Here is a 13,816-nt window from a genome sequence, read left to right as displayed (position 1 = left end):
CTTGAGCAAAAAGTCTTTATCCTCTTTGAATAAATCTTCTACATTTAACTTCCTTGTCCCTACAGGTCAGAATTGCAGTTGGTCCTGTTTAACACCTTTATCGATGATTTGGATGAGGAGATTGAGTGGCTCCTCAGTAAGTTTGCAGATAACATCAAGTTGGGTGGGAATGTTGATCTGCTGGAGGGTAGAAAGGCTCTACAGAGGGGTCTGGACAGGCCGGGTCAATGGAATGAGAACAACTGTGAGAGGTTCAATAAGGAGAAGTGCTGGGTCCTGCACTTGGGTTGCAACAACCCCAGGCAGTGCTACAGACTTGGGGCATAGTGACTTTAGAAATGCTCAGCAGAAAGGGACTGGGGGGTGTTCGATGACAGCCAGCTGTACATGAGCCAGCAGTGTGTCCAGGTGTCCAAGAAAGCTAGTGCCATCCCGGCCTGTATCAAAAATAGTGTGGCCAGCAGGACCAGGGAAGTGATTGCCCCATTGTACTAAGGCAACATCTCAAGTACTGTGTTCAGTTTTGGGCCCCTCACTTCAAAAAGAACATTGAGTTGCTGGAGCAAGTCCAGAGAAGGGCAATGAAGCTGGGGAAGGGTCTAGAAAACATGTCTTATGAGAAGCTGCTGAGGGAAATGGGGCTGTTTAGTTTAGAGAAGAGGAGGATTAGGGAGGACCATATTGCTCTCTACAACTATCTGAAAGGCGGTTGTAGTGAGGTCAAGGTCAGTCTCTTCTGCTGCAGCTCAAGTGAAAGAACAAGAGGAAATAAATGGTCCCCTATGCTAGGGGATGTTCAGATTAGATATTAGAAAATTTTTTTCCCTGAAAGAGTGGTTAGATGTTGGAGTAAGTTGCTGAGGGAGGTGGTAGAGTCACTATCTCTGGAAGTGTTCAAGAAGTGTCTGGATGTGGCCCTTGTGTATATGGTTTAGGGGTGATTTTGGTGGTGCTAGGTTGATGGTGGGACTAGATTATCTTGAAGATCTCTTCCAAATGTGATGATTCTGTTATTCTGTGAAACCTGCAGAGACCACTCTGGTAAAAAAAAAGGACAGAAAAAACTTTGCAAACAGTCTGGTAACCTGCTTGCCAGATTACTTGCTTTTATGTGAATAAAAAGTAAACTGTATGTGAAATTTAAAGACAGGACTTTGGAGGCACAGTTCATGTCTTTAAATAATTGTGCAGTGAACTGCCAGCAGTTGTTCGGGACTGGCTCAAGTACAATCCTCAAATATGAATATATTGAGTAATGAGTCACAAGGACCTGTGTGAATAGTATTATCTCCTATAAAATTCAAGAACACAAACCTGATCTGTAATCAAGCGGAACTTTCTTGGAACTTCATTTTTCCTCTGGATAGATCAATAGAAGACAGGAAATTAGATGTCTCTGATTAAAAGGAAACTTCATGATCATAACCACAAAAATCCCTGACATATCTATTCTGTGCATATTAAAGAGACTTCTGACAACAAAATATTAAAAAAAAAAACTATTCTAATTGGTTTTCTTGATATTAACTTGCACAACAGAATAAGAGGGAACACTGACAAGGTAAGACCCGACTAAGTGATTACCAGAAGTGTTCTGGGGCCTTTGTCCATGATTATGAGAGATTACCTCAGTTTCTGCTGTTAAACCTAGCACACACCTGACAGACTTTTTTCTCTGTTTTAATAAATTGCCTTTTGAGCTGGCAAGTGTGGTTTTGATTATGTCCTTAAATTTAGTTTCTGCTAATACTCACACTCTCAAAGGAGTTGAAACTTATGTCTTAACATTGTGATTCTGACATTTGATTAACACTATCATATTAATTAAGCCTTTTGACTTTGAAATTGAGGAATCTTATGGGCATTTAAGCTACTTCTTGCCTTTCAAAAGCAAGCAGAACAGTGCATGCTTTCTACTTCTGGAAACTGAGTTTGTTTCCAGGCAAGGACACCTTTGTCTAATGAAAGACAAAATAAACCAAACTGAAGTCGTAGGGAGAAGTTTTCATAGGGAAGGATGGGAAATAGGCTGGAAAAATTAGGTCATGGTAGGGGGAGCTTCTGGGGTATGGTAGTTACCAGAAGGGTTACTGCATTTCATCACGCCTAAATTCAGATGAAAAGTACTTTTATAGTGTTTTAGGATTCAAAAAGTAAAAGCAATATATAATTACTTTTCATCCAGGTAAATCCTCAGAAAAATAAGTAAGTCTCAGATAAGAATTTTCTCTCTCTGCAATTCCTCTGACTTTTACTAAAATAAATGTTAGTTTAATTAATTTATTTTGAACATTACTCACTTTTACATAAAGATACTGTTTCCAGCACTTTTCAGTAAGTGTCCTATCTGACATTTCTGTATATTGTCTCCTAAGAATAATAAAATCTCTTCCATGCCTGTAGGCTCCATTATCTATCTTACTTTTCCCCCCATTTAGAATCATTACCTTGAGTGACTCCCAAGGTCTTAATAACACTGAAAGTTAACAGAGTCTGTATTAAAATGTAGTGACCCCCAACTTCTCTGCTTGGCTAAGTGACAGGAATAATAGTTACATGGAAAGCATTATTACCGATTTGCATCTCCTGCTAGCTCAGATGTGATTTCAGAAAGCCTGAAAAGCTTAGGGCCAAACCCAAACCTTGGCTCATGTCCTTTGCTGACATGATGCTTTGCTTAAGGATAAAGAGCAGTCATGTTCAAATCAGAGCCAAATTCAGTTGGATTTTACAGCAAGTCCTTAGTAGCTTCCTAGGTCTTTGGTAGGGAAAAACACCTGATTGTTGGAGGATTGCACCAGAGCAGGTGCTGGGTGGCAACAGGCCCGCTGTCCAGGAAGCAATTATCATATTGACATGGTAGGTGTCTTCTGCAGACAGCAGCAGTGACGGATAGCCATGCTTATGTGCAGTGGGCTGGCATGGATGCACCTTATTGGGCACCACCAACACAGATCCCTGAATCCCCAAGTCTGGGCAATCTCTGCTTGGGACTTGCTAGGTCACTGGGTGTTGAACAACTGTATTGTGCATCCGTTGTTTTTTTTGGCGGGGTTGTCCCTCTCTCTCTCTCTCATTTTCATTACAATTATTATTATTATTAAAATATTTGTGGTTTTTTTCAATTATTAAACTTTTCTGATCTCAGCATAAAAGTTGCTTGGTTGCCAGCTGGAGTTAAACCATAGCAGGTGGATGGAGATGCACTGAAATTATCTCTATTAGCAGATTAATAATTTTCCGCATGTCACTAAAAAAGCTCAATACAACATGCATATATTGTATTGCTTTTAAATTCTAAATAAGACAATGTAATTTTGATTACTATTTTTTTTATGAGATAAGCATTTTATTCTAATTCACTGCAGGTTTAACATTGTGGAGACTCCTTAAATTAGAAGCATTTACTTTGCTTTTAATGAAAATTAATTACATTCTAAAATACCTTGATATTGTGTAAATTAGGTTTCTGAGATCAGAGAAAAGAACTATATGCAAAGGTAATTTTTCCCAGGTAAATCATTAGCACAGAGCTGTTCTGCAAGGTACAATATATAGTAATAACCAGTCTCCAGAGCTTTACGTTATTTAAATTGGTCACCTACTAACAGGCCCGGGCTGGATTTGTGGAGCATATTAGGTGAGTAACACAATATTGCTTTATGGCCAATGCATTTTTTAGCTGCTATAGGGTATATTACATATAATTTTTTAGTGATGACTTATGCACTTGACACACATCAGGCTGTTTAAATCATTAGAGTGTTATTTTTCTTCCCCTGAGGAATCGTAAAGGGAAGCACTGCTAACCTGTCAGCTCCATTCTGCCCTCCTTTCCCCCTTTGTTGTACAAAACTTTAAATATGTAGGTGGGATTCCTGGAGCTTGACTGGTTTCAGAGCAGCCTGGGGACTGATTTGGTTGAGTTGCCTATAGGCCGTAAATTCTGGACAATTGAATGGAAACAGGAGGCCAAGTTCAAGGGTAGAAAGCTGGGTGAAAAAGCCTGATGATTTGAGTATCCAAGGCTTCCAGGAGAAATGTTTTCCCCCTCAGTCATAAAAATAAGGGGAAGCATGACACCTCAATGTTATGGCTGCTAATAAAAAAAAAGGGAGAAAAGGATAACTCTGGTTTGAGAAGAGAGTTTGGATTGAATTGTGTGTTGTTGCCATTGAGGCTGAGTCTTGGGATCCTGCTGGGGGAGGGGGCAATTTTTTTACATCACCGTGATGTTATTAATAACTGCAAAAAAAATAAGCCCTATCCTTATGTTGAGGTCAGGAAGACTGAAGAAAACTGTGGATAATATTGGTGTCAGAGGACAGTGAGACAAGGAAAATCCAGAGTCACATAAAATGAAGTAAAATTCAGGGCTTTCCTGGAAGATAGTGGAAACACCACTAAACATACAGATTCAAAACTATTGGAGAAGGAAACTCTTGAGACTATAAAAATGTTACAAAATCCCCCAACCTATTACTTGGACTGTAAAACCAGTGGAAAAATACTGGATAGTACTGCTTTTATAAATTATGAGTTTGAGTCTGTTGTGAAATTTTATCTGAGGAGTTGACATTGGACACTTTCATTTTATTTGCATTTTCAGTCTATTACTCATACTGATGCATAAAATAACTTCAGTCATTGTCATTGTACTGGTCACCAGATGAACAAGACACAGAAAAGACAACTGGTCTCCAGAAACCTCTCTTTAATCTCATTCACTTCAAATTATTTTTCATTTTGTCTGGAGTAGGTTAAAATAGAAAAAATAACTAAACCCCTTTAAAAATTTTATAATTTTTAAAGTTTTTTCTTGTTCCTCAGGGTTTAAATTAGAGAATTTTGATTTTTTTTCTTGACGTCATTAAAAAAATAATATGGAAGATGGATATTTTCTGCTTGTTTCTTTGATTTTCCTTTAGGCTACTGAGAGTAGTATTCTAAATGCTTTCTAAATAGCTTTTCCCTTTCATATTTTCTTTTTGCTTTTTTTCCTTTGCTTTTTTACATGTGCTGCTCTGTAAATTTTGCTAAATATTATTAGATTCTAAAAGATTTCTGAGAGACAGAGTTAAATGTCATTTTTTGCCAAGCGTTTCTAAGGAGGGGCAAAACAATAAAATTCAGTGACTCCAGATGTCTGTCATCTTTTCAGATGTAAAAGGTCCTCGTTTCCTCATGCAACAGACTTGGACTAGCATTCTTCAAAGGGCAACCTCCTGCTCAGAGAGACTTTCTCCTAGTGTTTGACAGGTCTGGTTTGACTGATGAATGAAACTGTGAATTGCAGTTGTTTTCTAGGATTATACATCTGATGAGTAGCCTAGCCATCTTTGAATGCCAAAGAAAAAAGACATGTTGAACTTCCCTCAACACTGTGAGAAGTGTTGAATTTGAGTTGCACAGATAGCATTCATAACTTTTGCAGCCTATGTTGCTGAAATCATGTAATTTTGTGACTTTATGTGGATGATTTTAAAGTACGTTATCAAGTGCATTATTAAATGAATATAAAATGAGCTTAGATGTCAGGGAAAGTTCAAACAACATTTTTGTAATGCCACTTGAGGACGTCAAAGAAGCTGAATGTATGTTTCCAAAAGTTCCTGTCTTTCCTGAGAATTGAAGCCTTTAGGACATTTCATAAGCAATAAAATTCTTGAAACCCTTGAAATTAACATGAGAACTGCTTTTAAAGACAATTTTATTACCTAATTTTATTTTTTCTTATTTAAATATCAGTATATAAAAAACAGAGATTACTTCTCTCATACTTTCCCTCAGTTTTTGCATCAGATACTCATTCTTTTTTAATACCTGCAAATCCAAACTCAAACACACCAAGTCTAACAAAACTGGTTTAAATGAAATTGTTCCCTTACATAAATATTTCTATCAACACTAAAGCTAGGCATTGTCAGGTTCTGAAATGTAGATTTTCCCTTTACTTATCTAGCATGTCCAATTTATCAATTTTGCATATTTCTGCAATTCTGGAAACCAGCCAGAATTTGAAATGCTCTGTTCATTTTCTGGCAAATTCTGCTGACTCTGGACCTTTGTATAAGCCTGAGATAAAAATTCATATTAAGCGTTTAATCAATCTAAACCTGACATTCCAACTTTTTGATGAAAACTTCATCGCTATTAGTCATTCAGCTGTATAGTAAGAAACATTACTTCTTACAAGTAAGAAACCAACAGGTTTATTACTGCTGAAGCTGTTGTGACAATAAAGGTGATCTGTATAATGCAGTACCATGAAAGTTTCCAGGGTGTTTTACTTAGCTTTTGCTATCAAAGGTGTTAATTGAAATCAATGCTTCCATATCCATAGGCAGATGGGTTGTGCTATTTAATGACACATTTTCTGTGGTGACCTTTTTTGTAACTATGTAAATGGAGAGTCTCATTAATGAAAGAAGTGAGAAATGCATGGGAAAACAAAGTCATATTTCCCACTATCATAGCCCTGGAAGGATTTCAGGCTCTTCAGGAGGGACAGGCAGGACAGGAGGGGTGGCGCTGTATGTAACAGAAGTATTAGAATGTACGGAGCTCACAGTTGGCAATGGCACAATTGAGAGCCTCTGGGTAAGAATCAAGAGGAAAATAAGTAGACTCACATCATGTGAGTCTACTATAGACCTCCCAGCCAGGATGATGACACTGATGAATTATTCTTTGAGGAACTAAGGGACACTTCCAAGGCAACTGCCCTTGTCTTTACAGGGGACTTCAACTTGCCAGAAATTAACTGGGAGCATCACACAGCTGGTACAACCTCGGCTTGAAGGTTCCTAAAAAACCTGGATGCCAACTTTATGGAACAGGTCCTAAGAAAGCCATCTTGGAAGGATGGTCTCCTTGACCAGCAGGTCAACAGCTTGTTAACGAAGTGGATCTTATGAGCGAAGTGGAGATCTTCCCTTTTCTGCAGAGGAGGAGATGATGATAGGTGATAGGGTCTAATAAATGTCTATGCTATATGAAAGGCAGAAAAAGCCTTTTTTTTAATCCACTTGTGACTGTCATTTTCATATTCTTTTTGGTTTCCCTTTTCAGAGCAAGGGCTAGAAAGGGGAAAAAAAGATTTCTTCTTGCAGGAGAAATCCTTGCAAGATGGTCCTTTTCACTATTGCACTTACTTTCTATGAAATACCACTTGATTTTCTTTTGAAGAATGAATGTTAAAGGCCAGAAGCTCAATTCATAAATCTCATAAACATTTCAGCAAATGCATCCAAGTTGGCAATACCAGAACTTTTCAGAGAATTTTTGGAAGTCAAAAGACTTAAAAAAAAAAAAAAAGATAAAAAACAACCAGCAAAACCTCCCAACCCTCTGATATTTTTACTGACTACACTCACCAACAACCTCTGTCTACTTTTCTTCTGTTCAATTTTAGTCTAAATTCACAAGAAAACAGTCTGTAGTCACTGAGTGGATGATGGAGGTTGTGGAGATGGGAACATTCCAAAAAGTCACAGGCTATCAGTTGGCAGCTGTGAAGCTGTGACTGTAACATTAGAGCTCCCCGTATGTTCATATGTCAGGAATTTGGGCCACTAATCATGGAAGTTTCTGATAACACTTCACCTTGGAACTATTCTAATTAATGTACCTTTTGCTATAAAACAACCTTTTGAATTAAATTCTTGAATCATATTGCCACCTTTCCAGACTAAGCAGTCAATTTTTCTAGCTATTGTACCTACAAGGTCATAAAACCAGAGGAGAAGAGGTGCCACCATTTCAGCTAACACATAATAACACACAACTGCAATAACTTATTTTCCCTTCTGGCTATACCAGTGTTGATCAGTTGTTGGAGGATAAGCCATTTGCAGCACCAGAATCCTCATAAATGGTAATCAGATGTTTAAAGAGACTCAGTGAAGAAATATATAATGAAAGAGAGAATGGGGAAAGTGAAGAAGTCTTGCAGCTGTGATTAAAGTATAATCTTGACTTCTGGCAGACAAGATATATTCTGCATTCAGAATTTCAAGCCAGTCTGGCAGACTTGATGGTGGAACTGTCACAGGAGCTGCAGAAGGGTGAGGTGCAACATGGAAGTCTTGGCATCAGCAAGAAAACCTTCATGCTCTTGCTCTTTCAGGAATCTCACAGATGGAGGCTAAGAGTAAATTCAGCTCAAGATGTGAAAACCTACTTCATGATGCTTCCATGTGAAGCAATGATTTATTGGTACAATTAGTCAGTTTTGCAGATGATTGTTTTAGTAGTGCTGATGTGCAAGAGAGGGGGTGAATATGATCTTGTTAGCCAGAGGGGATCAGTTAGTAAGGGGTAAATAAACTAAAGTAGAATGAAAGAAGAAAAAGGAAGGGTAAACAAGAGAGAGAAATTAATAAGAAAGTATATTTCTCTTTTCACTGCTTGCTTTCTTGTATCACTCCTTTGACAACTTATAAAAAATTTTCTTAAGTCTTCTCTCTCTATTTCCATGGCTTTCTATTTTTCATTACGTGTACGTAGATCGGGTGTTAGGCAGAATACTTGAAGCAAGGTAAATGAAAAACAAATGTCACTTATCCTGGGATTATTAAAGACTTCCTCTTAATTCTAAGGAAGTTCCTTCTTTTTTTGTTCACTAAATGTGGACAGAAGAGAAATAATATTGAGGGAAATGGAACATTTCAATAAGCAAGTATACAAGAACCATCAAAAACTTCAAAATATACATTGCACAGCTTGCACTGTGCAGTGCTAAACCAAAGTTCCTCAAATTAATATCCTTAACAGCAAACTAAGCACAATCTGAGCCTAGTGACATCTAAGAAATTGTCCACCACATTGTGCTGTCAGAAATAATTTTTGGAGATATCGAGGTGGGAAACACAGAAAGAAGTAGAAGGAACGATTGCACCATAATAATTTCCACTGAATGCTATCTCTCTCTTCCTTTTATCCTTCTCTCCTTCATTCTTCATTTTGTCTCAGTGAAACAGCTTTGGATGCTTCCTATCAGAAATTATTAAAACCTTTTTCTTTATTTAAATCATAGTTCTAGTTTACAGTAGAGTTTCAGCAGTTACTAGGGTTAAAGGTCTCAACTGCTAAGCCCCAAATGGTCACACATCTCTAAAACTTCCACTGTGATCAGGGATTTGTTGCTGTTGTGAGGGGTGTTTCCAGATCTATTTGTCCAAGAACGTACCCCCCCTCCACCCTTCATCTTCAGGCACTATTTCTGCTGGCATAGAACAGATTCTGTTAGCATCAGTCCATCATAGAAACATTTATACATAGCTTCACCTCATAAACCACTGGGACCTGATCGGTTTTTGAGATCTCGCCCCAAATGCTATTGACAGTGGCGTGTGTTGGAGGTGAAACTGCTGATACAGAGGATTCCTGTTCACCCTGTCCTCCTATACGGCCTTGGCAGAGGTTTGTGGGGCTTTACCTATGCCCTTTCAGCAAAGAGATACACTTTGTAGAGGCTGTCCACATTGTTCAGGTGGTTACTTCTCTTCTGCAGAAAAAGTAATAGGGTGAATGGAAGTTTTCTGACCACCTTGTTTTATGCATGGATTTCAAAATACATGTCATAACTTTTTAAGAATAATATCTGACTATCTCAGGAAATGGTATGCAAAATGTACAGAAATATGCAAAGATACTGAACTTGGCATGAGATTTTGCTGAAATACTTTGGCTAAAATAGACTTGCAATATACAGACATGCTATACGTGCTTTTTCAGCTAAAGAGGGAAGATTCTGGCTATGCTAGTGGCTTTGCTCTGTGGGATGTGTGAGGAAATCCATGACTTCAATCCCAGTTGCACAGATAAGTGGAAAGTTTTAAGTAACACAAATAAAATGAAACCATTTCATTCCATTCTGAATACCACTTTAAAGTACAGTAGCTTCAAATAGTGGGTTCATAAAAAAACATTGGCTGTCTCTCATGCAGTTCAAACATATAATTATTACAGAGTTATAAATCTGCAGACAGTGGAGATTCCTTCTATGAAGACATCTTTCAACTAAAATGGTTATGAACAGATCAATACATTTATTATGTATTATTATGTTATGAATAATCTCTTTTAGATCTTGGGTAAATGTGATTTAGCAGTTTTGACAGAAATGCAGCCAAGTGGTGTTTTATAGATTTCAACAATCTTGTAGCTGTTTCAGTGAGGTGAAACTGACTTGTTGAGCAGTGAGAGCAATAAGAGAAGGAAATAAAGAAAAGGAAATGGTACAATGTAGTTTGGACTTTTAGCTGATTTCTGTATTAGATGTATTTCTAGGATAAGAAATATGTGATGGAAAAAATATTCACATAACTTTTTGTTATCTGGTAGCTTTTCTTATCAAAAAAGCTGCAATGAAGCTACAAAAAACTTATTTTCATCCATAGTTGTGCCCAAAGTACTGTATACTAGCAGTTAGATTTGTCCTTTTAAAATGTGGGTTGCTTCCCAAATGCCTTAAAGGTGTCTGAAGAAACTGAGTACAGTGTCTGAAAAATATAGGAATTTGGTACCTCATCTGACACAGGGCTGAGCACCTGCACCCCTCTTTGAAGTCAGGAGTCAAAGACGTAAACACTTTATGGCAATTAATGGCTTATGCACCATTGTCAGAGAGACACTTAACTGTGGAGAGCTTGAATGTTCTACTATTATTATTTCTTTGTTGTCTAGTAGGAGCCTGCTCTCTTAAATGAAGACTCTTCTACCACCGCACAGCAAGGAGGAGTTATTAAGTATGTAAGATAGAAATTGAAGAGAACAAGATGCTTGATGAAGAAATAAACTAGATAGAACAAGATACAAGGAGAAAAAGCATGAAATGTAGAATTTTTGGCAAAGATGGGAGAGATAAACAGTATGCAAAAAAGCCCAGCACACTATAACAGTCATTAAAATAGTTTTCTTGGTTTGCCTGTTCTGGTTCAAAACCACGTTATCCCTTATCTGCACCTAAGTCCTACTTTGATAAATCATCGAAGTCTCAGATATTTTCTGTGAACGTCTCTCAACTTTTTTTGTTGGCACTGTTTTCAGAGCTGCACAAGTAATTAGACAGTGTTTAGCCACCACCAAAGGTGGTGAATCTCTGCCTCTCAGAGCTCTGAACGGGATGGTGGAATGTGAGACTCAAATCCTTCTTGCAGTACTCCTGAAATTATTTCTGCAGGTTGGGACAGTTCCAGCAGAGAAATCCACCTCAGAGCAGACAACAGTATGAGCTGAAGAAGATCTGCATTTAGGCAACACTTCCAAGTCAGGGTTATTTGCAGACATCAGTCTGCTGCCAGCAGCCAAAAGTCAGCAGATATTTCCATGTAAATATCTTGCATTTCATTTGGATGGGTCAACTAGAGTGTTTTTGAAGGCATATACCCATCTCTGCTGATTTGGAAAAGGATTCAACCATTTTTTTTTTCAGTAGTTTTCACCTGTATAATTTGGCTGTGTTTTTTTTCAGAAATCTGGTCCACTGATGTCTTGACTCTCCAGAGTAACAGACACTGTACATGCCCAGAATGATCCTATGTCACATCCTTGGCGAGTGACACTTTCCATTAGCTCTTGGATCTACTGTTATTAGCAGATATCTTTGTGATTCTGGCAGCAGACCTATAGCATCAAGCCCTGTCATATAAGCAGTGGGAAGTACTGCACTTGACTCTCCTGCTTCATAGAATTGAGGTTGGACTGAAGCTGAAGGTGAGTTATGGACCTTTTTAGTTTCCAGATGGGGACAACGCATTTGCTGAAAATGTGGTGACTCTCATACTAAAATGTGTAACATCCTTGAGAAAGTGTAACTTTATTCAATATGGAAAACCTAAAAAAAAAATCAGGACTGTGGGAAGATGATTGGGAGAAAGACTAGAGAAACCTTGGAAGTTATATTCACATTCTAACAAAAGTTATAACAGTCTAGAAATTATAGGATTAAATGCAGTTGCTACTTCCTGGATGGAATGCAGTTGTTGTGAATGAAATCTATTCCATGATGATTCACCACAAACAAAGCCTGCAACCTTAAGCACTAAGAGGGATGAAATGGAGGGTGGAGTGGAGTGAAGACATCAATCTCTCTCGAAATCCCTGCAGGGATGGGAGCTCAATGTAGCCAATAAACCACATAGCAGCTGTCAACCAAGGGAGAAAGGAGAAGATGTCTTGCTGCTGAACCAGTGACTGCAGTGAAAGTTCATCTCCTTGGATGAACTTGGTTCATTATAATCTAATTTTATTTCTAACACACACCTCCATCCCAAAGTTACCCATCTCCTAGGTATGACTACCCCTCACTGAGCTTGTGTGCTATATTTTATTGACTATATCTATGAGAGTGAAGTGAGAGAATTTTACACCATTCAGTAATAAAAGTATGTGTGCTAGGGTTACTCAAGCTTCACCTAAATGTAAAGCCATAACATAGAAGTGAGTTAGGGATGGTGTTAGACTCTGGATTTTAAGCTATAAGGTGCCCAGAGTGGTTACATTTTATTTAAGACTTTTTAAAAGCCTTTTGTTTCATTATAACCTCAAATTAGCATCCAAAGAAAAAGTCACACACTCTTCTCTAAGAGAAATTCTTTTAATTTAGTGAGAAAAATAAGATATTTTTCAAAAGGTTTTACAGGAGTAAAATACAACCAAGAAAAAATATTTCACTAAAATACTCAGCACAAAGACCCCTTCCATAGAAAATACCCACTACCAACAATCAATATACTAGCTTTAGTAAAACACAATTCATTGATTTAAGTTACCCACAAGAGAAGGAAAAGAGTAAAAGAAAAAAACATTAAAAGAGTAAAGAAAGAGAGAAGAAAGAGAGAAGGAGAGACAGGAAAGGAAAAATGATTACCTACAGGATCTAATAGTTCACATGGTTCAGGTAGCAGCAGAGAAGAGGGAGAAGAAAGCTCACATGGAGTCTCGTGTATTTATAGAGTTCAGTGTTCCCCCCCAGGCAGGATATCTGGTCAGTGCCTTCAGGCCAGAGTGAGATGTGCTGTGGCCAGTCACAGGCTCCAGAGGTGTGGTGTGGGCGGGCTACCAGGCAGGTCTGCCTTGACTGACAGCCCAGCTACAGCCCTTCGGTGATGCTGTGTGCTCTGCATGGGCACAGCTGTGTTGGCTCTGCCGTGTGCTCTCAGCAGGCCTTATGTGATAAGGCAGCCTTACCATGTTCCTGCAGGTCTCAGCCCAGTCCTTCCCCACACACACACACTCACAGTGAGTTGGTTCCAACCCATATCAATAATTCAGTGAGATTCAGATCCGGTGTCTCACAGATGGGGACAAGTTAGAGAAGACTCCATTGTAACTTCTGGGATCATTTGATGGACTAAACCTCTCTTCTTCCCCATGCGGACACCTAATGGGTAAGAACTGTATCCTATGCGTGCTAAATGATTACCTTGAGCTAGATGTCATTGGCAATTAGAGTTTGTATTTTGCTTTAAGTTTGTCTTTTGCAGTCAGTTACTATCACTGTCAATCTTCAAAGCTTCACCTGTTACAATTTTCTATTATCAGTGAGTTTATTAATAATGTGTGTTACTCTGTAAACTGTTTACCGTGAGTCTTTCAAGGGCACTAGTAGTTGCCAGCATAACATACTTCAGGAAGGGTGGGGAGATCCAGGAGGGTGTCTCTCTTTCTAAACTATAATAAAGGATTCGACTCTGATATGCTGTTGGTGCATGTCCCAGAACAGTTGAACTGCTCTCCAATACAGCAGGACTGTTCAGTTGGGTCCCCACACTGACAAGTAGGGCACAGGCGTCTCAGCTTCCCTGGGGCA

At 38.4% G+C, this 13,816-nt stretch overlaps 1 long non-coding RNA gene across 1 annotated transcript in view; it reads left to right on the top strand.

Moving 5' to 3' along the window:
* LOC135415286 (uncharacterized) overlaps positions 1-13,019 on the top strand; it is a 69,317-nt gene extending 56,298 nt beyond the window's left edge. Inside the window, exon 5 of the long non-coding RNA XR_010431054.1 lies at positions 11,477-13,019. This is a non-coding gene — a long non-coding RNA (uncharacterized LOC135415286). The remainder of the gene's footprint in view (positions 1-11,476) is intronic.
* The last annotated feature ends 797 nt before the right edge of the window (positions 13,020-13,816 follow it).

Source organism: Pseudopipra pipra, chromosome 5 (assembly GCF_036250125.1).
Source record: "Pseudopipra pipra isolate bDixPip1 chromosome 5, bDixPip1.hap1, whole genome shotgun sequence".
Classification (NCBI taxonomy): Eukaryota; Metazoa; Chordata; class Aves; order Passeriformes; family Pipridae; genus Pseudopipra; species Pseudopipra pipra.
Note: the sequence above shows the minus strand (reverse complement) of the source record. Positions and strands in the feature narration are given on the sequence as shown.